The sequence below is a fragment of the Protopterus annectens genome, chromosome 7.part0, assembly GCF_019279795.1.
Source record: "Protopterus annectens isolate FY-2018-M chromosome 7.part0, PAN1.0, whole genome shotgun sequence".
Taxonomy (NCBI): domain Eukaryota; kingdom Metazoa; phylum Chordata; order Ceratodontiformes; family Protopteridae; genus Protopterus; species Protopterus annectens.
Window position 1 is genome coordinate 712926737 of NC_056739.1, and position 24568 is coordinate 712951304.

At 40.2% G+C, this 24568-nt stretch overlaps 1 protein-coding gene across 1 annotated transcript in view; it reads right to left on the reverse strand.

The window, feature by feature from the left end:
* The window catches only part of LOC122806647 (paired amphipathic helix protein Sin3a-like), a 1669103-nt gene that overhangs the window by 1585157 nt on the left and 59378 nt on the right, over positions 1 to 24568 (reverse strand). The window contains exon 2 of the mRNA XM_044077237.1: positions 17233 to 17307. The gene's annotated coding sequence lies outside the window, so the exon portion shown is untranslated. The remainder of the gene's footprint in view (positions 1 to 17232; positions 17308 to 24568) is intronic.

The following is a 24568-nucleotide window of genomic DNA, read 5'->3' on the forward strand; positions in this document are numbered from 1 at the left end:
AGAAGTAATGGCAATCAGGAAGGCCGTTTTCCAGGATACATATTTTAAATCGACTGAAGCCGCGGGTTCAAAAGGAGGCCCAGTCAGAGCTTGAAGAACTAGGGTAAGATCCCATGGAGGGAATGGATCTTTAATAGGGGGTCTTAACAAAAAGGTTCCTTTCAGTAATGCTTTGCATATTTTGGAGGACGTTAGAGGCTCTGAACTGTTTTCAACGTGGCAGTGGGAAATAGCTGCCAACTGAACTTTAATAGTAGAAGCACTGGATCCTTGATCAAAGGAATGTGAGAGAAAGTCTAGGACTGCTGGGATAGGAGCCGTGAAGGGGTCTAAATTCCTGTGCTCCGCCCAAACAGAGAAATGTTTCCATTTACTCTTGTAGATTTTCCTGGTAAACGGTTTATGGGCGGCCATCAGGATGGCCTTAGCCGAAGATGATATACCGGGAGTCCTAGCCATTAAAGGAACTGAATCAACCAAGCTGAGAGTTTGAGGTAGTCCAGATTGGGGGTCTTCAATCCTAAAGGATGAGAGATAAGATCCAGATTGGGATCTAAAATCCAAGGAGGATGTACTAGACGAGACCGCAGGTAAGGGAACAGGTTTGACGAGGCCAGAATGGGGCTATGAGGATAATTCTGCTCCCCAACCGACGAGCTTTCTGCAAGAACTTTGTCATCAATGGAAGAGGAGGATAAGCATACAGAAGACCGGATAGCCAAGCATGAACTAGAGCGTCTCTGGGGGCTTCCCCTGGTGGGGGAATCAGAGCGAAGAACTCGCTGCACTTTGTGTTCAAAGGCGAGGCGAAGAGATCGCAGCAAGGTTGACCCCCATTGGAGGAAGATTTGTTTCGCTACTGCTGGGTTCAGAGACCACTCATAAGGTGAGAGGATCTTTCGACTCAACCTGTCCGCAAAGATGTTTGACAGATCCGGGATGTGCATTGCTATGAGAAAGCGGTTGGTGGATATTGCCCATTCCCATACTCTCATTGCCTCCCTGCAAAGTGGATAGGATCTGGTTCCCCCGTTTATGTACCAGATTACCAACATGTTGTCTGTTTGAAGTGCAATAGTTCCTGGAGGGAGAAGGGGATGGAGTGCCTGCAACGCTAGAAGCACTGCCCTCATCTCCAGGACACTGATATGCAGTGAGGTCTCTGTGAAAGTCCACATGCCTTGGACGATCTGTCCATGCACTGCCCCCCCACCCAAGGAGAGATGCGTCCATGGTCACCGTGACTTGGGGAGGGGGTATAACAAAGCGGCGGCCTTCTCGAAGGTCTTTGAAGCGGAGCCACCAAAGAAGCGACACCCTGCAAATCCTGCTGAGAGGAATAGGTGTAGACAGGGGTTGACAGAGAATGGACCATTGCACTTGTAATGTCCATTGAAGGATCCTCATCTTGAGGCGAGCGAAGGGGGACAGATTGATGGCCGCTGCCATAGATCCCAGGGCCCTCAGGACTAGTTCTGCTGGGGGAGCTGATGATTGTAAGAGGTCTAGAATGTGAAGGCTTAGATTGCGAAGCCTGTCCGCTGTCAGAAAAACTCTGGATTGAGTAGTGTCTATCCTGGCTCCTATGAATTCCAAAATTTGAGTAGGTTGAAGGGAGGCTTTCTGGTGGTTTATCATAATCCCTAAGTGGCGGGCTAGGTGTAAGAAGTAGTCCCTGCCTGAGCAGAGTTGATGCCTGGTGGGGGCGGTTAGGAGCCAGTCGTCCAGGTACAGAAAGACCTGTATTCCCTGAAGCCTCAGGTGGGCCCCTACAACTGCCATGACCTTGGTGAACACCCTGGGGACTGTGGTGAGACCGAAGGGTAGGACCCTGAACTGATAATGGCTGGCTCCCAGCCAAAAGCGGAGGAACCTTCTGGATAGTCTGTCCATCAGAATGTGGTAGTACGCATCCATGAGGTCTTTTGAGCACATCCAGTCATTCTCCTGCAAAAGTGGGTGAATGGATGAATAGTGACCATCCGGAATTTTTCTTTGGCGACTGGCAGGTTCAGTGTTGACAGGTCGAGAATGGGTCGTAAGTCCCCCGTCTTTTTTGGCACTAAAAAGAACCTGGAGTAGAAGCCTGATCTGGGATTACTCGGGGGGGGGGGGGGGGGAGACATGCTGGATAGCTCTTTTTCTTAGCAGCTCTCAAATTTCTGATGCTGCTGCCTCCCTCTGATCGGGTGGGACATCAGGGAGTTTTGTTGATCGGGGAGAATGAGATAGGAAAGGAATTCAATAGCCTCTGGATATGATTCAGAGCACCCAGCGATCTGTTGTGATGGACTCCCATTTCGCTAGGTGTTCTGAGAAGTGCCCCCCGACTGCCTCCAGAGAGGAGCAGTCGGGCAACCCCTCAGGGCTGCTGCACGGGTCGATCTGAAAAAAGGTCCTCTCGACCCAAAATTTTTCGGACCCCCTCTGCCCCTGGGTCGACGTCCACCCTGTCCTCCTCTGCCTCTGAAGGACGAGGGATCCGGAGTGAAATGGGATTGTTGAGCTTTTTGGAACCACATCTTCTTCTTCTGTCCTCTTTGGTTCCTGGAGTAGGACCTCTGAGGAGCTGAGAAGCGGATCCCGACAGCAGACAACATCTTCCAGTCTTTCTCGCTCTGGAGAAGCGTATCACGCACGGTTTTGCCGAAGGGCGTAGAACTGTCAAAAGGGGCGTTTGCGAAGGACGTCTTGAAGGGTTCCGCAAAGTCGCAGAGACGGAGCCAGGCCCGTCTACGCAAGATGACGCCGATTCTGCTAGCTCCAGCCGCTCCTTCCGTAGCATGGGAGAGGAGCCGCATAGATGTGTTGGTGATTGGCTTGAGAGAGTGGCCATTCGAGCCGAGAAGGTCCGCTTGTCCTCGGCTGACATGGACTCTGGGGGTGACCCAGCGTACTCTTTAATCAGGTCCCGCTGTAGCCTAATCACATGTGCCATATAATTCAGTGAACTTACAGAGAAGGTCGCTGAAGAGAACATCCGCTTTCCCAAATGGTCCATCATCCGAGACTCCTTGTCTGGAGGATGCACCGAGGAACTCTCCTGTGCCAATCTCTTTTTAGTGGCAGCCACCAACACCATGGCATCCACCGGGGCACCCTTGCTCCAAACTGTCCTGTCCATGGGAGGGCTGAGGATCCTGTCCGGTCTCTTGGGAATCGGCTCAACAGTGTCTGGCTCCTTCCATGCCTTGGTAGTTATGAGGTCTACCAGAGGGTCGGCAGGAGGGGACACCCAAGAGGTAGATCGGCCTGCGTCAAACACCTCCAGAAACACAGACTCATCCGAGGAAGGTTTTTGGGCAGACCACCCCCATCTAATACGTAACATTTCCATAATGTCTCCGAAGGAGACGTCTTCGGGGTGGGTGACCTTGGGGAACCCTCGTCTTCGGGGGGGTGACCTTGGGGAACCCTCCCCTTCCTCTAAGTCTGTGTCCTCTGTGAGGGACTCGGGTGAGTCCAAGTGCCTCCCCTTGCACTTCCGTTTGTGAGGGACCTCCTCGGGGGGTCTGTCCGAAGAGGCCTCACCAACAATGTCCTGTTCCTCTACTGGAACAATCTAGGACATAGGCGCAGACTGTCCCTGGGGCGGGATGATGGAGGAAAGGCCCGTCTGAGTGGGAATGGCGGGTGGATCCGAAGTATGAGCCTAGGGTCTCGAATCCCTCGAAAGGACCCTCTCCACGACGTCGAATGCCGACGGGGAACTGCTTTCCCTTGGATCCGAAAGCACTCTCCTCGGATCCGGCGTGCGGATCAGTACCGAAGGTGACCCGACCGGATCCAAAAGGGTAGTGTGCCCTTGACGGAGCCGAAGGCCCGCTGACCCTTTCGAATCAGACGTTCAGTTCACAGCCCCGAGAGCTCAGATCCGAAAATGGATCCGACAGACTCGAGGGTACAGTCGTCGCCGACCCTACCCTGGCTCCAAAGCTAGTCAGATCCAACAGCTCCGAACCCCGAAAGCGGGTTGGAGAAGGAGCAATGGGGGCGAAAAAAGGTGTTGAGCTCCCCCACAGCAGGGGGGGGGCAAGAGCACTCCCATCGGCATCTGGGCCTGAAGAAATAGACTCATCATCTGGTCCATATCAGCGTCTGATAATCTTCTTGTGGATCTAGATGAGGCCACCGAAGCTGGCCGGGAAAGGCCGCCTGGATGACCTCGAGGGTGACCAGGTCTCCTCCTCCGGAGAGAAATATGGAGAGCGGAGCCAAGAGGGGGAAGGCCCGGAGACTTTGAGGGTAGGGGCAAGCTGTTTAGATGGCGGAGCCGAAGGGGTAGAGTCGGACCGCCTCTTATGACTGTGATGCATTTCCTTCTTTCTGTCCCTATCTTTTCTATCTTTTTTCCTGCTGTCCCTTTCCTCCTGGGCCAACGAGGGAGGGTGAGTCCCGGCCAGGGGATCAGGAGCGGCAGGTGGGGCAGCCGCAGCCGGCACCACCGAGGAGGACGAAGCAGAGTCTGGAGGCAAAAAGCCTGCCAGAATAAGCTTTGACCTCCTATCTTTCAAAGCCCTGGGGTTGAAGGCTGCACAAATAGTGCAGCCCGAAGACAGATGATCAACCCCCAGGCAAAGGACACACAGAGTGTGACCATCTGCCGGGGGACAGCTTATGGCCACACTCGGTACATTTTGAGAAAATGGCTTTAGGGCCTTCAGCCATTGTAAAAGAAAAAAAAGAAAAAAAGGAAAAAGTAGGCCCACAAGCACACACCTTTACACACGCAGGGGGGAGGGGGGATAAAACTAAGTTAACAAAAATTCAAAAGAACTACCCAAAAGAGACTATAAAGATGGGGGAAGTTCACAAACACAAAGTTATAGAAAAATCTGACAGAAATTCAAGGTTTAAATTCTAAACTTACAGCACTATGCTCGGAGCTCGTTCATAGAAGCTTATGGAAGCCGCAGCAAACGAGATCTGAGGGTTAGAGGGAGATGGCAGGGCATTATGGGTAGGGGAGGAGCTTGGAGCTCAGATCTATTAGCTTGGAAAGCTGCCAGCTTGGATCCGAATCAGATCAGATACCCACAGGTTGCTGAGCAAATGAAGTTAACTACTTCAGATTGGAGGATATAAAATGATGGAGATACAAATACTGATAATCCATACTTATGCTGATGATATTTTAATAACTGCTAAAAATACCTTATGGATGGAAGAAATAAATGAAAAATTAAATATAATATTAACGAGATTTGGAGAAAAGTAAAGGATTTGGTTATGAAGGTATAAGAGATGTAGAATGTAATGAAAAGTGTATAAACATATTGGGTACAGTATTTGGTAGAAGTGAATATAAACATGAGCAACAGGACAAAATGATTACAGGAAACAAAAATATGACTGCTTTCTAGAAAATATATAGATTTTCATATAGAAAGCAAGCACATTTGATAAACACTATAGTATTGGGTAAAATAGCCTATGTGGCAAACAGTTACATGATACCGGTGAAGTATGAAAAAGAAATAATATTTTCATTCATCTGGGGGTCGAAACTGATCCCTGTAAAGAGAGGAATTTTATAAATTAGAGAAGAGCGGGAAGGGGGCTGGGATTGATAAACCCAATTGTATATGCAGCTTCTTTAAATATGTATAAAAGGAGTTATGAAAGATAAACATTTGGTGAAGACAATAATATATGGTAAATATAAGCAACTTTGGGAAGGAATGGGAATGAAGAAAAGTGCCATTAATGAAGAAAATGAAAAGTTCATAATAAAACTGTTTTATGGAAACTAAAAAAAAAAAAGAACAGATAGTAATGGGATGTTAATATTATGAAATAGTTTTACTTTGTTGATGTGTGGAAAGAGCTAGAAATAAGTAAGAAAAAAGAAATAAATGGTGAGCATACCTCTCAACCTGGAAACATCAAAAATCTGGACAAAGGCCCATGAAAAATAGATCCAAATCTGTACGCTAATTAACATAACATTTACATACATAATTATGTAACCCCACCCACTCCAGTAGAATTGTGGGATACCAACTTTCAAATGCAAACTGAAGAACAGACAGGCCCAGTCCCCCTGCTGCCATTCCAATGTCCCATTACTTGGCTATTTCACCCAATTTACCATAAACACTCTAATGTGAATACTGCTATATTTCTACAATGATTATCTGGATTTCATTTAAAACTTTTACTTTACATTTTATAGCACACACAGTAATAGACACCTGCTAAACAAAGCAATACAGCCTCACAATGAAAACAGATTTAGCATTAAAACCTCTCTGCTCTTGAAACTCACATTCATTGAAACAGCATTGAAACCCACATTCAAAGAAAATTAATCTGGCCAGTGGTTGATAAAGATTACCTTTGAGCGGTTTTCAAATTATAGGTCCCTTGCACACAAAACATACATGTGTTCTTTGATACACCTTCCTTCTGACTAATAAATTATATTCCTTGTATAATACAGCACACTTGTTAGAGTGCATTTTAAATTTGTTTTGAACATTTTTCCAGTAAGCAATGAAACAAACTGCATGAACCAATAATGATAAAACTGCTCAATTCAGAACATTTCCATCATAAAAGTCTACTTAAACTTCTACAGTCCACCAGTATCAGTAAATACACATAATCTCCACAGAAGTAAACGTCATCTAAATAATTCCACATTAAAGAGATCTTTAACTAATGAAGAGGTTGCTGCTAGTAAACAACTTTATATTTCATTGTTTCATCTACAAGTAAAGTGCCTGCTGCCCTTGAAGAATAAATTGCCTATGTTACATTAAAAAAATAGGCTAGTAATATTTCAAAAGGGAATGGATGGCAAACTGATAACAGGTTCATAGTTACTAGGTATCTCCGCCAAAGAAGGACATTTGCAGGACTGCAGCATTCACCCCCTTTAAAAACACAGTACAGTATCAGCAATCCATTAACATACTGTGGGAGTAGAACCCACAGCCTTCTGCAGCAAAAGCAAATATACTATCTGTTGTGCTACTAACAATACAAGTAGACTTTGCATAAGCAGCACTAAACTTCTCTATGCCTGAAGAACTGTGCAGCACAAGAAATCAGGAAAAATCCAAATATATTGGGGGGGGGCTGAGCAAAGGCCCAAAACCGGGGACACATTTTAAATGTTATTTGTATAATCTAAGAAAATTGCTAGAATAAAATGTTGTGTTACCATGTGTTTCCTGAAAGATAGGAAGACTGAATGGCTATCATTATTTAGTGAATTCAGTTCTCACCAATTTGACAGAAAAAAACACAAACTTTATTTTACATTTGCTTACCAGGAAAGTCCAACTTGAAACAAAGCCAATTTTCAGCACAGGCTCCAGACACATCCTTGTATCAGGAAAAGATAGCAGAACATCCAGAGAAAACCCACACAAACACAGGGAAGACATGCAGACTCCCCACAGCAGGCACGTCGGCCAAGAATCAAACTAGAGAACCTCTTGCTGTGAGGCAACAATACTACCACTACACCATCTGAATTTTAAGAGGAACAGAACGAAAGTATGAGCCAAACAGTCCTGACATTCTGTGAACTTCTACAATTGAGAGCTACAACTCCTTCAATCAGAAGTGGCGGTATGGGTAGAGTATGCAGGCTCTTGCTCCGCTTGTACCACACACACACACACACACACACACACACACACACACACACACACACACACACACTAAATATTTACCATTCTGAATGTTTGAACTTTTACACTTATCCCATATAGTCTGTTTTTATCAATAAAAAGTACCCTAACTCTTTTTGGTAAGTGTGTAGAAACTTTTATGCCCTGATCTGCCATTAGCTCAGGCAGACAGGACCCTAGTCAAGCATCTCACCCCAAAGAATGGCATATTCAGGAAAGCAGAATCCCCTTTATGCTGTACTGCACTGTCAATAATGGAAAATGAATTGAATTGAACACTTAGGGTGGAAGTAGAACCACAGGTTTCTGATTTTCTACATCAGTGGTGAATGGTTTACCTGTTAAGCTACTACACTACAGCATCTTATTGATCTTAAATAATTACTAAAAATGTAGTTAGGAAGACTTCCCGGCCTAAAAGATAAATCAATTCATTTTCATTACCAAACCCATTGTGGAAATGTAGTTTTAGAATGCCATTAAGTCATAATAGTGTCATTCATGCAAAAGAAAATCAGTTACACAGTTTGTGAGATACTTTTTTTCTTTAAGGAAGTGAGTTTGACATAATAGTTACACAGTCTTCACCTTATAGAAAGAAATGTAAAGGGTTTCATTCTAACTTACAGTTATGGACTAGGCTTAAAATGGCCCTAAAGGTAGTTAGCCTAGTATTTACCTATGTGCACATAAGACTATAGGATAGGTGTGGTAGTAGTATTACTTTATTGAGAATCTTCAGTTATTATTTTTAAGATATTACTACTTACAGACATCAAATCACTTATGAAAGGTTTCTATAAGAGAGTCACAATTAAGATTGTCTAATGATACTGTATAGGCATGCCAGGAAAGGGAATATTGTAATGCAGGACTATGAATTGAAATCAACCTTTACCGAGTAGCATGCTAGAAAATAATGATGCTGTTGCACGGATGTTAAAAGTTCTCTTACAGACACACACACAGATACACAGACACAAAACAGACCTGCAAATCAATCAGTAAACACAGAACGGACCTGCAAATCAAATTCCTTCTTCAGACCTGGTAACTCAAATGCGGTAAATGCAGAGTTGCATGCATGGCTCACACAAATTCAAACTCAGTAGTACAAGCAGAACCTGGAGTGCAAATCAAAAACTCACACACAGTGCAAAAGCAGAACAGGACCCACCTGCCTCTGACCAGAGTCTGGCTGCACTGAACTGAAGACTTCTAATTAAAACAACACTGTTGCTGGGTCTGTTGCTGCTCTCTCGCAGTTCCACTCTGCTCCGTAGCCTGTGCACTGTAGTCCACTCCAATCCCAGAGTCCCGACCCTCTCTAAACTGACTCAGTACTAACGCTAACTGACTCAGTCACTCAGCTGATATCTCTGTCTGCTCAAAAGACATGCTCTGCACTTGCCATTAGGATATGTTGCTGCTGCCTAAACATAAAAGCAAATGAATTAGTCAGTCACACCCCTTGAATCCTCAGCCGAATTCTGGCAGGCTGCTTATGATGATTATGTCATTGTGCACGTGATGACGTTGGTAGAAAATTGCAAAGGGAAAAATATTTTAAAAAGGCCAGGAAATGATCGGGAATAAAGGGGGGCCAATCGGAAATTTGTGGCACCCCATTACTTGTGGGACTTAAAATTGGTAAATGCTGAGGAATTCGGCACGGCTGAGAGGTATGATGGCGAGATGCACAATTTATAAAAGAATGAAAGAATGTAATGAATTTTGTGGAGGTTGTCCATAGGCAAATTACCAGTAAAAGCAAACATAACATATAAAAAGTACGCAGGATACAATGTGTAATATAGAGCTTCTGAAACTATAGAACATGCATTTTTAAAATGTGAAAATTCAAGAGTTGTTGAAAAGTATATAAACATGATCTGGTTAAAGATTACTTGAAATATTAAGCATGGACATGACAGAATTTGGTTAATATAGAAAAAAGATCTCAAGAAATGGCAAAGAAAATGGACAGAGTTATAGTTTATTTAACATGCACAATACGGAGTGAGAGACTGAATGGGATAAAACACAATGGAAAATGGACAGTAACAAAAATATTGGAGAAAATATGGTTTTGGTTGTAGGTAAAAGGGTGGGGGTAATACTTAAAAAAGAAGAGGATATATTGAGTGATGTTTTTCATGTAAATATGTGAATATGTAAATAATATGACATGTATGAATGTTTACAAATAAAAATAAAAAAACCCTACTCTTTTCGTTGTGATGGAGAATATATACACTGCTGCACTTCCTGGAGCGGAGTCAGCTAGAGGAAGCTGTTGGCGATGTGGTTCTGTCAGACAGAAAACTGCTGAAAAGTAAGCGGATAGTACAAGTAGTGTCTAGCTTACTTTAAGCCTCAGGATTTTGAAGAAATTGGTGTAGTAAGATTTTGTGGCCGAATACGATGGAAAAGGTTTTCAGAACAGATAGTGAGTTGGGTAGAAAGGAAATGAGTTGAACAGACATAAGGTTACAAGTAGGATGCAGTTTGGGAAATCATATGCTGATTTAGTTGGAAGAACAAAAGGTACTGTTACTTCATTAAAAAGAAAAAAAAGTTTGTATAAGAAACGAGAAAGAAAAAACAATAGCTATTTTGTGTAGGATAATTTAGTGTTACCTTTGAGTTTTCAAGCAAAACACATTAGACCTTTGATTCATTTGGAGAAAGAGACATTTTGCGACTTAACACTTGAGACTGAAGACTTGCTGAAAAGATTTTTGTTTAATTGAGAAAAAAAAAAAAAAGAAAGACTCGCACGTGGAATGAATTAATATTTCTGGACAAGGGACCCAACAGTGCTTGCTCAATTTCATACTGATGAAATTGAGTTAAAATATCTTAAGAATTATTTTTCATTTATGAATATTCAGTTTCTGATATATGTGAAAGTTAAAGATAAGAGAGATATTTGGAACAGGGATAGGAAGTGGATGTTATTTTAAAATATGAAAGATGTGATAAAACATTTACCAAGTGTTATACAAGTTGTAGATGTTAACGGGACAGCTGAAAACTAACTTTTTTTGTGGAGATTTCGGTCATCTGATGAATGAGTGCACAATAATAGGATGTGATCAATACTGAGAAAATGTCATATGATAACAGACATGTAAAAGTGAAGGACATTTTTGGTTTGATTGTAAACAGAATAAGCAATATAATGTTGAGCAGGATGATGAAAGTATTGTAATATCTGAAAGTAATGAGGAAGTACGGACAAGGTGTTAATGAAAAATAGGGTGAAATGATATACTAAAATTTAGATAGAAATGTTATATTTCAGGAGGATAAACTGCATTGAGAGTATTGAAAATGAAGAAAAATTGAAAGTGATAAGAAATGTTTGTGAAGAATGTAAAGGACATTAGGAAAATAAATTTGATAGCTGCTAGGGTAAGGATGAGGAAAAAGAAGATTTAAAAATACATCAAAGATTAAAAAGAAAGGAAATGTAAGCAGTAGTTTTAGATGCGTTTCAGTTAATGAAAACAGTGAAACAAATCTGACTATGAGGATCAGTGAATCGTTGTACATAAACTCAAAGCATTCCATTTGGGAAAGAACAAACAAATAAAACAAAATTTTAAAATATTTAAACCTAAAAAAGGAAAAGTAACAATTTCAGTAAATGTGAATAGTATTACTAATATTGTAAGACAGACAGGGATACTGGAATGGTGTACTAAATATGATGTAAATGTTATTCATGTACAGAATGTAAAATTCCTGACAAGGGAAGGAAGACTGCAAACAGAAATTAGTCAGGTGGGAAAATATGGAATTTAGGAAGTGAATGTTCTGGAGTGGCTGTACTATGTAAAAAAAAAAAAAAAAAAAAAAAAAAGCTAAAAATATTACATGCAACATTGGTAAGGACAGGGTAAACTGTTGTGAGGTGGTGAGAATATGTTCATAGAATTATAGCATTATATGTACATACACAGAAGAAGGAATACAAGAGAATCTGTTTCTCAAATATTAGACTATGTGGTAGCCAACATGAAAATTATTATTACAGGGGACTTGAATTGTGATTTACGGGGAAAATATAAAGGAAGGGAAATATGTTAGAAAAATACAAGTAGTGATATGGTAAGTTAGCTGTGTGAAAAAAGTCAATGGACCTATAGAAGAAGAGTAAGTGGATTTGAAACCGATTATTTTATACTTTTGGAAGATTTGGGTGTCGCAGATGGTAATACAGTAGAGACTTTTTTTTTTATTTAGCAATATGGATGGAGGTGATGGAAAAAAGGGAATAGATTAAAATGGATAAAAAGAATAAATGAGAAATTATGGGACGAATATGTAAAGTGGGAAGCACTGTAGTTATGGAGGGATCATTTAACCGTAAAAGGATTTTATAAAAATTTGTTTGAATAGTGGATTGAATTTAAAAAGGAGTGTTTTTCAATGGCAACATGATGTAAGAAAGGAAGAGAAAGTAAAGTACATAAATGTACTGAAGAATTTAGAGATGAATACAAGAGTTATTATGATATGACAAGGAACTATATAAAAGAACATGAGAAAACAATAAAGACATTACTGTTTAAGTAGCGATATTATTTACAAGGGAGAAGGGAAGAAGTGTCTCTATATTTAGGCAAAATAGTTAAGTAGGGCATTAGTATGATGAGGTAAATAAAAAATATAAAAGGAGAGTTAAAAATCAAGAGCAAATTATGGAGTATTGTAGTACAGCATGTAGAAAATACACATACAAGTAAAAAGAAAGAAAACAGAAAGAATGGAGAGTAACATGTTTCAAAAATGCATCAAGGAAGAATTTGAAAAAAAAAAAATACTTTCCCAAGTACTTCATCCAATTCAGTAAAAGTAAGTGTTGATTCATTATCAGGTCCATATGGTGAGTATGAAATGTAGAAGAAATTAAGGGATTGGCAAAAAGTATTTTGAAAAAAATTTGAATGCATGCTTTGTTTAAGAGTATAGTGGTATGTTAAAATTTATATCGAAGAAAGATGAAAAGAATGAAAAAAATGTTTATTTTTATTTAATTTGTTTGATATTTGTTAACCGGGTTAGTCCAACTGGGCAAAAAGCCCTTACTCAGTGGAGACCCGAGGAGAAAAGCTCCAAACATATATAAAATACAAGACAGAATGTAAATAAACTTTACATTAACAAAATGAAAATAATTTTTTTTTTACAGCCAAATAGAATACTAGAAATTAAACACTGTATACAATCAAGGTTGTCAGACACAAATATCAAAAACTGTATACGTGTAGTAAGTAGAGGATGAAAATAAGGAGGAAAAGCAGAGAAGGTAAATTAAGCTGGAGCTGAGCAAGGGCAAGACCATGGTTTTATCAGGTAGTCCTCGAGAGACTTTTTGAAGCTACAAAGTGTTAGAGATGGTTGTTAAGCATAGAGAGGTAGATTATTCCAAGATTTAGTGACAGAGAAGCCTGCCTAGGTTTTTAATAGGTTTGTAAATTTCTTAAAAGTTGAAGACCAGAGCTTCGGAGAGTACATCAAGGAGAGTAGGACAGAAGGAGGAGAGTTTGTTGAGGATAGAGTGCGTGAGGTGGAGCCGAGAAAGAAGTAGTTCTTACTGGAGTTCAAGCCACTGTACTTTTTTTAATGCTAAGCAGTGGTGGGAGCAGTAGGAGAGACTGGTAGCAAATCTAGCAATTTTACTGTAAATGATTTCAAGTAATATAGCGTGAATTGTATGTTAGTGAGTATTGCTGCGGTGTAAAATCAGGTGGACAGAACGAAAGACTGAATTAGAGAATGTTTAGCTTCAATAGTGAGATACTTTTTGTGCCTATATAACATCCCTTTTGTCTTTTTAATAGTCTGTTGAATGTGAATATTGAATTTTAGTTGGTCATTGATAGTTACTCCAAGCAGTTTTGTATGAGGTTCAACAAAGATAATTGTGCTACTTAGGGAAGTGACAGTGAAGAAACTTTTGTGCTGTAGTAAAGATTTTGGGAGGAAAAGTAGAAGTTCAATTGTCTTAAGGTTGAGTAAGAGTTGATTACTGGTAAGCCATTGCTCCATAGAGAAGCGATTCTTTGGTAAGGAGGTGGGTGAGATTGTCACAACAGGATATAATTGTAGATTCATCAGTGTATTGTATTAAAGAGGACTGAGGGCAAGATATGTAGAGGTTATTAGTGAAAATGTTAAAAGGCAAGGGTCCAAAAATGGAACCCTGAGGAACACCAGTTTAAAATGGGAGGGAGGAAGAGGTGACAAAGCCATCTGACCGATTGGACTCTACTGGAAAGGTAGCTGGAGAACCACTGAAGTGTAGAGAGATTAAGGTTGGAAAGTTATATAGAAAGTTTGTGGGAGACGGTATCAAAGGCTTTAGACATGTCAAAGAAAATACAGGAGACTAGCTTGTTGTCACAAGATCTTGCAATGGTTTGAGTGAAAAAGGAGTGCTGTGGATGTGCGGTGATGTGTCAAAAACGATGTTGGGTAGGGTTAAGAGGTTTTCCTGTACAAGATGATCAAGGAACAGTTTATGAATGCATTTTTCCAGTACTTTAGATCGGGGAGATAGCATAGCAACAGGTCTGAAATTAGAAATTGGGACTTATCATATTAAAATACAGATATAGATCTATCACATTAAAAAATACAGATTATACATTTTTATGAGAGTAATACAGAAGAGACTGAAAGGAAGGAAAGATGAAGGACATTATGGAAAAGAGTATACGTAGTATACAAGGAAGGGATGCCAGGAATTGTTATTAGTGGTTCTAGAAACTGTGGATAAGTGAAAGGGAAGATGTGAAACTTATGGTAGGCGATATTAATAAGGCATTTGGTAGGACATGATGCTTTGTGGGATATTATGCAAAAGTATGGAACAGATAACAGAATTAGAAGAGAGTATGTCAGCATATCTGAATAATAGAATGAGAATGTTAAAGAATGGGTGGCTGAGCAAAGAAATATGCATGAATTATGGTACAAGAAGGATGTCTCTGAGTGGGATATTGTTTGCATTCTTTCTTTCTTCACTTGTTATACTTTTCTTAGCCAATTTTATTTGCGCTGGTTTTTAGTTTTCCATAACTTAAGGTCTATCTATATTTTTTATGCTACAATATTTACTCAAAGTACCAGTAATGTTAAATTCTATTGTTTATGTCTTTGTACATTTTTTATTTACTTTATGTCTAATTATTGAATGTTTATTGTGGAGCTTTTCTCCCTGGGTCTCCACTGAAAAAAGGCTTTGTCCCAGTTGGACTAACCCAGTTAACAAATATCAAATAAATAAAAAATAAATATTAGTAATTCATTCAATAGTGAGTGAAGTAGCTAATAAAAATGAAAAATGTTAGATATATCATGCAAAAGGAAGTGGCGATTCAGTATTTTTTTTTACATATGCAGACAATATAGTTGTGGTTGCTAAGAAAATAATACGAATGAAGGAAGTGTTTGTATGATTGGATGTTTAAAGGAAAAGGAAATCTCCTTGAATAAAGATAAAAGTAAGGGTTTGGCTGATGTTATAAAAATTGGAAGGGTGTATTTTTTAGTGAATGAAATATCTTTGTTAAGGATCTATTTTGGGGAAAATTATGCACTTATGAGGCAATATGAGGGTTTGATAAAAGAAATATGTCTTAGGCGGAGAACGTCTAGATTAGCATTCAAGAAAAAGGTTTATCCATTGAATTCTGTTTTAATGGGGGGAAAAAACAACATACATGTCAAATGTTTACATGATCCCAGAAAAAAATATGAAGAAATTGTGCAATTAATTGTTTTCCTTCATATGGGGTTCAAGATTAAACCCAATGAAAACAGGTGTGTTGTATATTTGTGGAGATGAAGGGGGGTGGGATTATTAAATCCAGTCTTTTATTCCACTTCTTTAAACAACTTGTATAGAGTATTAATGTGGTTAAAGGAAGAGAATGAGAAACAGTGAAAATGTTTAAATACAAGTACAAAAGAATTTGGGAGATGACAATAAGAAAAAGAGATAAAGATTATATAAAGGAAGAAATCAAAAATTATCAAGAAAAAATACTAACATGGAGAATGAAAAATTGAGGATATAGAGAAGAATAGAAGGATCTGATATAATGTGATGAAACAATATTATGTAAATCCATGGGAAAAATCTACCAGAAGTGACAAAAAACATTAAAGTTTGGAAAATGTGGTGTGTTAAGAATATATAGTGTGCCAGGATTTCCTATGGAGACTGGTAATAAATGAAAGTTACTGATAAAGGGAAATATGCCATATAAAATTAAAGTTGAAAGTTGCTATGTTTATTTTGTGTGGAGGAAGAGACAGCACATCATGTTTTTTGAAATGTAAAAAAGTAGTTAAACTCTGGAAAAGTTATGCAAAGAATTTTTTTTAAATATTAATGACGCAAACAAAACAGATACGAATATGATTATGTATGGATATTATAAAAAACAAGAAGAATGAAAATATGAAAAGGGCAGACGAGAATTTATTTTATGTAATATGGGTTATTTAGAATGACAGACAATTACATTTTCTTTAATGGGAAATGGATTTTGGCTGATATATTGTGAGAAATTAGATTATGGTTGTGAAAGGAGTGTGGGTCAACTATGGAAGAATAATAATGATGACGGTACATAGGAATGTGTAGATATGTACCTGTATATATTATCTAAATATGTAAATGATAGTTTATGTTGTATTAAAGGACATCTGATGAAACCTTTTACATCCACCCAGAATACCACCAACTTAAGTAGGTGAGACCTCGGTTTAAATATCTCACACGACGGATGACACACTCAGGAAAGCAGAATCACCTGATGCTGCAAAGCAGTGTTAGCCATCAATCTACTTGGTGAGGGAATAGAACACGCAGCCTTCTGCAACAAAGACAAGTGTGTACCTGCCACTGACACTGAAATCAAAGGGTAGAAAATGTGCATAACAACTGGAAGGGCACAGCTCAAACATACTCAACGTCAGTACGTTTCAAAGATTCATCCATGAACACATGATGCAACTTTTCTGAGATGGTCAAAAAAATCAAAATTTTGAATGCAAGTCTTCTTAACTATCTGTTAGAAATGGCATTCATAAATCTTATACAGGCAAAGCATGAAGATCTAAAATTCAAACTTATAGCACCTGTCAGTTTTCTGTACAAACACCTGCAGTGTGCATATTTCAGTTAAAAAACTACAAAGCCATATGCTACAACAGGCCAATCAACACTCCAATACTACTACAGCAGGTGTAGTATTCCACCAGTGAAATTACACAGCACATAATCAAAATTAACACTTCCAAAATCAAAATCAGCACAGATAATGGTCTTCTGAATCCCTTCTGCAAGCACAGCCGACAACTATTCTAGGAAAAAAAAAAAAGAAATTCCTCAGAAATCATTACACAATCAAATTATGTAAACTGACAATTCACACCCATGTCTTACTCTAATTACTCTGCTCTTCTGCCTTTACATATGGACAAAAGGTTTCCTAAATGCGGATTCTGTACTGGTCAATCTGCCTTTTATTTATGCTTGCTATTAAAAGCATGTAAAAATGCTCACCTTGCTTATGACCAAACACCTAAAAAAGTATCCACCATTGCTGATTAACGACGATTAGGCAAAACTCGTATCCATCTGTAAAACAAGAAAATAATATAGATTATTTTCACATTGATTACAATATATTCACTTAATGACTTTGTTTCTAAGCCTAGGACTATGAGAAGTACTTAAAAAGTGCATGCTGTCTGGGGATACATCTCAAAGTCTTTGCACAAAAATCTGGACAAAGCCTAAAATAATGGGGAGACAAAGGCCCCAAAACAGGAACACATTTTAAATATTGCTCTCATAAACTTGGAAAGGTGTCAGAACAACAAGATTTGTGTTAGCATGCATTTTCTGAAGAAGTCTGGAACTCAAGTACATGTCATTTAGTGACTTCAATCCTCAGCAATTTGCCAGAAAGCCAGAAAACCACAAATTTTAAGAGGAAAAGACCAAAAATGAGGCAGAAATCTAGACAGTTGAGACAGGTGTGTCAGGTAAAAGCTGCAATTCAGTTTGGCCCAAGTAAATGAAATGCATAAGACTTTATATAATTATCCTTCAGGGCCAGATTAAGACTTGTGTGAGGCCTGGGACACTGAAGTCATGTGATGTGTGTGACTACTAAATCAGGCACCCAAGTCATGTGACCAATTTGCCTCCCCCCTGCACCACCTTACTAATGTGTGCTAACCCTAACCTAATTCTACCCCTACACCTTAGAAGAACCCTTTTTGTAACACTACTGCCACATAAGACACACTGACATGCACAACAGTGCACACACACGATACTAAATCTATTCCATTCCACAACCCTTACAACCCTAACCAGCACACATACTCTCACCCCCAATGTCAAAAAGTTTTGGTACATCTGACATTTTCATAATTAACACCTCAAACCCACACTTGCCTTCTGCAAATTATCAGTCTTCTTCCTTTTAGTATTTGCATCATTTGATCAAAAGTTTGTTTGTGTCTTTCGGCTTTTCCCGGTTAGGGGTCGCCACAGCAGAACTCCGGTCCGCTAATGATTGGCAGTAGATTTTTACGTGCTGAGTTGCCAGCCCTGACGCACAACCTTCAACAAAGGTATGCCCATTCATGCATGTCTCCACACAGAAGATGCTGTAGCTGTGAATCGAACAGGACAACGTCTTACTGTGAGGAGACAACACTACCGCAGCACCACCACCGCAGTATAATTTGATCAAAAGCACACCTCAAATTTTTTAGGTGTACTTTTGATCATTTGATCAAAAGTATACCTCAAATTTTCTATCACTTCACTCAGTTGACCAACTGAGCATTCGACAAAGTGAGGACAACCCCATAAAAATATATCACAGGTATAATATTTTGAGCAATAACAAAATACATGATAAACAGCAACAAATACATAATCTGGTTAAAAGAGTTACATTAGTTTATTTTGTACTGTGGTAAAGGTTAGAGTTTTATGGTAGGATTTATGGTGGTTTGAGCTAAAGTTTGAGAGTGAGGGATAAATATGTTTAAATTGTCAGGCACACTGATGATCCACTCACCAGGCTAAACAAGAAAAAAGTTACTCTCAGGTGCCTGTCAGGTGCCAGGATACGCCACATAATGCACGCACTCAGGTCACTCCACAAGTACAAATATGACTCTGTCATTGTCCATGTTGGTGTGAATGACCTGAGATGTACCTCCCTGGACTACATGAAGAGAGACATGGAGGAGCTGCCCGATCTTGTAGCCTAGGCAGGTATGACCCTAGCCCTGAGTAGCATCCTGCCATCACCCAGAATGATACCACAGTACAAGGACAAAATGATTGACTTCAACAATTGGCTAAGCTTCTGGTGTCATTCTAAGGGGATCAAGTATCTGTCTGCCTGGGATGACATGATCGACAAACCACGATGCTTTGCCAGAGATGGCCTGCACCTGTTGCCCTTGGGATTCCGGATACTGGCTAAGGCTTTTGCCACCCCTATATAGTGCCTTTTTTAGGCAAGGGGCAAGGTTCAAATGACAAATTCACCACCGTAACAGGTACAAGCAAGCAAAATCTGAGGGTAATGCTACTTAATGCTAGAAGTCTAAACCACAAATTGCACTCACTCGAGGTACTCCTTAAAATGGAGAACATAGACATCTGTGCAGTGACAGAGACCTGGTCCAAGGCTCCAGAGAGCACCCCTGCATTACCAGGCTACAATTCATACCACACCTTTTGGCCACCTAACCTGGACCGAAACACTAAAGGTGGAGGCGTGTCCATATTCATTAAGGATATCCACACCTCCAGACTAGTTGCTCAGCATAATGCATCCGAGATTATCCAAGTGCAACTAACTCTGGGCAAGACCGCAATCCAAATTGTAGCTTGCTACAGATCCCCCCCCCATGCCCCAGAATTCCCACTCCTCATTTCTTGATACACTGGAAAATATTATGGTACAACCAGACACCCTAATAATGGATAATTTCAACTACCCCACCATTGACTGGGAAAACTACTCATGTACCAAATCTTGTGCTCAATGTTTTCTGGAATTCATAAATTCCAACGCCTTGGATCAACTTATCCACACCCCCACCAGGGGCAGCAATATCCTAGACCTGGTCATTACCAACATGGGTAACCGGTGTTCCACGCCAGAGGTCAGTTCCTCGTTGGTCAGATCCGACCACAAGCTAATCACCCTAGACATCCACATCCCACCCCTACTCCCCATTAGGGAAACCACCATAAAAAACATCTCCAAAGCCAACTTCACGACACCCATGCTGACAGACAATACAGGTACGACTGCCGAATCCTATACAAATGCACCTTATAAGCATTTACACGAGTGCATTGATCATGCAATCCCTAACAGACCGAAGATGCTATCCTCCAAAAAAGGAAGCCAATCTGGTGGCCCCCTGCCATAAACAAACTCTACAACAGAAGAAAGAAACTGTTGCAAAAGAGAGTAGAATCCCATGATTGGAGGAACTCTGTGGTCAGTCTCAGTAAGAAGCAGAGATCCCTCATAAAATCCTCCAAAGCTAGTTAAGAAAACAAAATTGCCACTGATTCTAAAGACAACCACAAAGCATTCTATAGCTATGTCAAGAATCTCAATGGCAACACTCAGATCTGCTCCAAGTTACAGCACAATGGCACTAAATATACAGAACCAACTGATATTGCCAACATCCTGGCAGATAGGGGTAAAGTTAGCACTAAACCTCTCTCACCCCCTAAAGGGCCAATCTCTATACCGGAAGAATGCAAAGTTCCTGTAATCTTGGCTGCACAGGTAAAAAGCACACTCTCCAAAGCCAAGAACACAGCATCCATGGGACCTGACAACATCCCAGGCTGCGTTCTACATGAACTACAGAACGAACTGGCACCCCTTGTGCCCACTGAATGGCGCACAACAACGGTTATCCCACTCCACAAAGGAGGAGCCACCATGGACCCTGGGAACTATCGCCCCATCAGCTTGACAAACCTGGTCTGCAAGGCTATGAAACGTATCATCATGGAACTTCTAAACAATGACATTGGCAATCTCCAAACTCTGGACCCTACCCAGTCCGGGTTTATAAAAGGCAGATCATGTCTTCTAAACCTGACAGACTTCTTTGAAGAGGTCACCAAAGCTGTAGATGAGGGTAAGGTGGTTCACACAGCCCATCTAGATCTTGCCAAAGCTTTCGACACCATCCCCCACTCTGGAATTATAGATAAACTCACTAAACTAGGTATAAATCCTTATGTCACAAGATGGGTTGCCAACAGGCTCACTGACAGAACCCACACTGTGAAAGTAGCAGACTCTAAATCCAACGTCAGACCAGTGACAAGTTCAGTACCACAGGGATCAGTCCTGGGTCCTCTCCTGTTAGACTGTACTTCAGAGAAGTAGATACGAAACACAGAAGGTCTTTGGCTAACAAAGTTTGCAGATGACTGCAAACTAGGAGCCATAATCAAAACTCCTAACGATGTGGACATCCTACAAAAGGGCCTCACCGAGACAGATGCCTGGCCTCAAGCCATGGCCTCAAGCTCAATAGCAAAAAGTGCATTGTCATCCCTTTTGGTAAAAACTCTGTACCCATGAACTACCACATAAGCGATGGTCTACTTAGCACCGAAAGTGTGATAAGAGACCTTGGGACACAGGTGGACAGTAGTCACTCCTTTGATAATCACATCGCTACAGTAGTCAGGAAATCCTTTTATGTGGCACATCATCACAAAAGGTTTCACATCCAGGAAAAGAAAAGGTCATTGTTCCTCTCTACTCATCACTCATTAGACCCATTACAGAGTACAATGCCCCTTTTGGTATGTACCTCACAAGACACCTACAACAACTGGAAAGGCCGCAGAAATACCTCACAAAGAGGACTACTGGCCTCAAACTGATGCCCTACGCAGCCAGTCTCAAAAAACTCCAGCTTTACTCTGTCGCATATCGCCTACTCAGAGGTGATCTCTGCCTAAAATACAAAGCTATATCAAACCCAGAGCTGTTGGGCATGCTCCACTTAAAGAAATCCCAATCCCTCCGAGCTACACGCTGTAGGGACCTAAACCTTGTCATCACAATAAACAGAACATACTGGAGGGATAGATTCTTGTCCCAAAGACTTCCCATACTCTGGAACAAACTACCTATCTATATCAAACAAAGCTCCTAATTAGCACTCTTCAAGAAAAATCTTGATGATTGGATGTGAGATAGGAAATTCACCCTGGGGATCTCTTCTGTGGCTCTGCTTGACAGGGGCACAGGAAAATAATTTTCTTGGGTGGCAAAAGCCAGGGTACCGTTTGGCTAGGCTTATATAGGCCCAAGGGCCAATAGCCTAGTACCTACCTATGAACCTATAATAAAAGATGGTTTGAAACCAAAGTTAATAACATTTTCATGACTTTCAAGAATTCTATTCCCTTCTTCAGAACTAGCTCACTTTTTAGAATGTCAGCTTAGGATTTCATAAACACAGATTCCAAAGAAAGTGCAAACAAATTTTGTATGCTAACAGCATCAGGAATTAGGGAAGCAGCAGTTGGTCACAAGAGTTTACCATCTACTGTTTCCAAGCACTAGTACATGGGTGAACAAACTGGATGTGTGATGCGCTTTATATTAGGTTTTGAACTACTGAATCTTTATGTTATGCAAAAATGAATGTAACAGTCTTACCACATGGTTTTGTACTTAACTCTGCATAGACAGACCTCAAGTACATACACTACAATTTCAGAAAGCTGACAATCATTTTTGTGATGCTTGTAAATCAAGTGAAAACAATAATCCATTCATTAATTCTCCAATAACTCATTTAATTCAGTTCAGAGCTGTGGAAAATTAGAGTCTATCATGGCACTCACTGGACTGAAGACAGTGAAATTAATCCTGAACAGGAAGCCAGCCCATTGTAGAATGTGCTCACACTCACACACACCCCATGAAAAGAACTTCACCTACATTCCATGTTTTAGGAAGTGGGAGAGTACTAATCTACAACACTGTAAAGTATGTTTTTACATAAAAAGCATGCTTTTAGCTTCCTCATAACTGTTCGAACACTACAGAATGTAAAGAATAAATAAAGAAATCTGCCATGCCAAATGTATGTGCATTTTACTCCAGGAACCTCCGTCTGCTTGCTGTTTGAGCTTTCTAGGTGCTGAACCAAACATAAACAGGTAAACATCTGAAGTAATCGTGCCTCTAAGACTTTGTTCAATAAAGACATTCAATGTATAAAAAAACATATCTAAGCAAATAATGAGACAGGAGTGTTTGCTGTCCAATGTGAGTACATATATAAAAGCAATGCACAGCATAATTTATCATTTCTCTCTTACACAGGAATAGCTAAAAACAGATTACATTTAGCTAGAATTACTATTTCTAAAAGATTAATAAACACAGTAAGTTAAACAATGCTAACCACATTAAAGCAACTCAGGCCGTTTCCTAAACTTAACAATGATGCTTGAGATGGTCAACTGAGTTTTCAGTATGGATTATGGAAGATGAATGACTATTTGGAGTTTAATAACTAATAAGGGATATTTTTCTTACTCAAGGCAAGCACTGGTTATTAAGCAATAGTTTTTCTTTATATGGTTTTTTTCTGGAGGTGGAGAAGGAGCTAGGGGAAGAAATAAAATGTTTTTTCATGTGTGGTTGTCGTACCTCAGCTCTCTAACCAGAGTCAGATTCCTACTGCTGCCTGGTGCCCTGCTGCACTGAAGTCTGAAATTAACGGATTATGGCTTGCCTGGAGCTAAAGTAGCCTTGTAACTGTAAATCAGACTTCGTTATAATTAAAAATTTAAAAAAAAAAAAAAAAACACTGTTGGGCCTGTTGCTGATCTCTTGCAGTCCCTGTGTAGTCCCTACTCCAGTCCCAGAGTCCCAACCTGACCCTCTCTATACGAACTCTCTGGCGGACACTGCTACTCTCTCAGTCTGTCTGCTCTGTAAATCAAAAGCAGCACTCTTCACTTGCCTTTAAGATAGCAGCCAATGGAAAATACTCAAGTGTATTTAAAGCAGAAAGTTCTGATAAATGCAAGTGACTTCTATGAGGAAATAGATTGTGACCATGCTTTTAATTTCCACACAAACAAGCTGAACAATAAAGCGGTGATGTTTCAGCATGGTCAGACACAGGAATAAATGCCATGCTTAGCTCTAGTAAAACATTTTTATACAGATGGAAAATACTGCTCAGTCATCCTTGTTTTTTCTGATATTGTAATTCCACAAAGATTACTGCATGCATTTGTTCATGCCTTTCATCACTGTAAGACATATCGTGTACACATTTAAAGTAGCTGTAATTACGAGTCCCGACCGACTCTCTCTAAACTAACTCTCTGACTGACTCTGCTGGTGTCTTACAGTCTGTCTGCTCTGTAAATAAAAAGAAGTGCTCTTTACTTGCCTTTAGGATAGCTGCTGCACCTAAAGTCCAACCGAGACACACACTGCTGCTGCCCAAACATAAACAAAAGCCAATGAGTCAGTCACACCCTCGTGCCCTCAGCCGAATTCGGACAGGCTGCTCATGACACTGACGTAATTGCACACGTGATGATGTCAGTGGAAAATTGTCAAGGGGAAAAATTTTTTTAAAAAGGCCAGGAAATAAATTGGGAATAAAGGGGGCCAATCAGAAATTCGTGGCACCCCATTATTTGGACCTCAACATCGTTAAATGCTGAAGAATTTGGCACAGTTGAGAGGTACGATTGCAACACTGAACTAATGGGAGCTAGGAAGGGGTCCAGTCCCTTCTCTCAAGACCAAAAATCTGTTCCATTTGCTATGATAAAA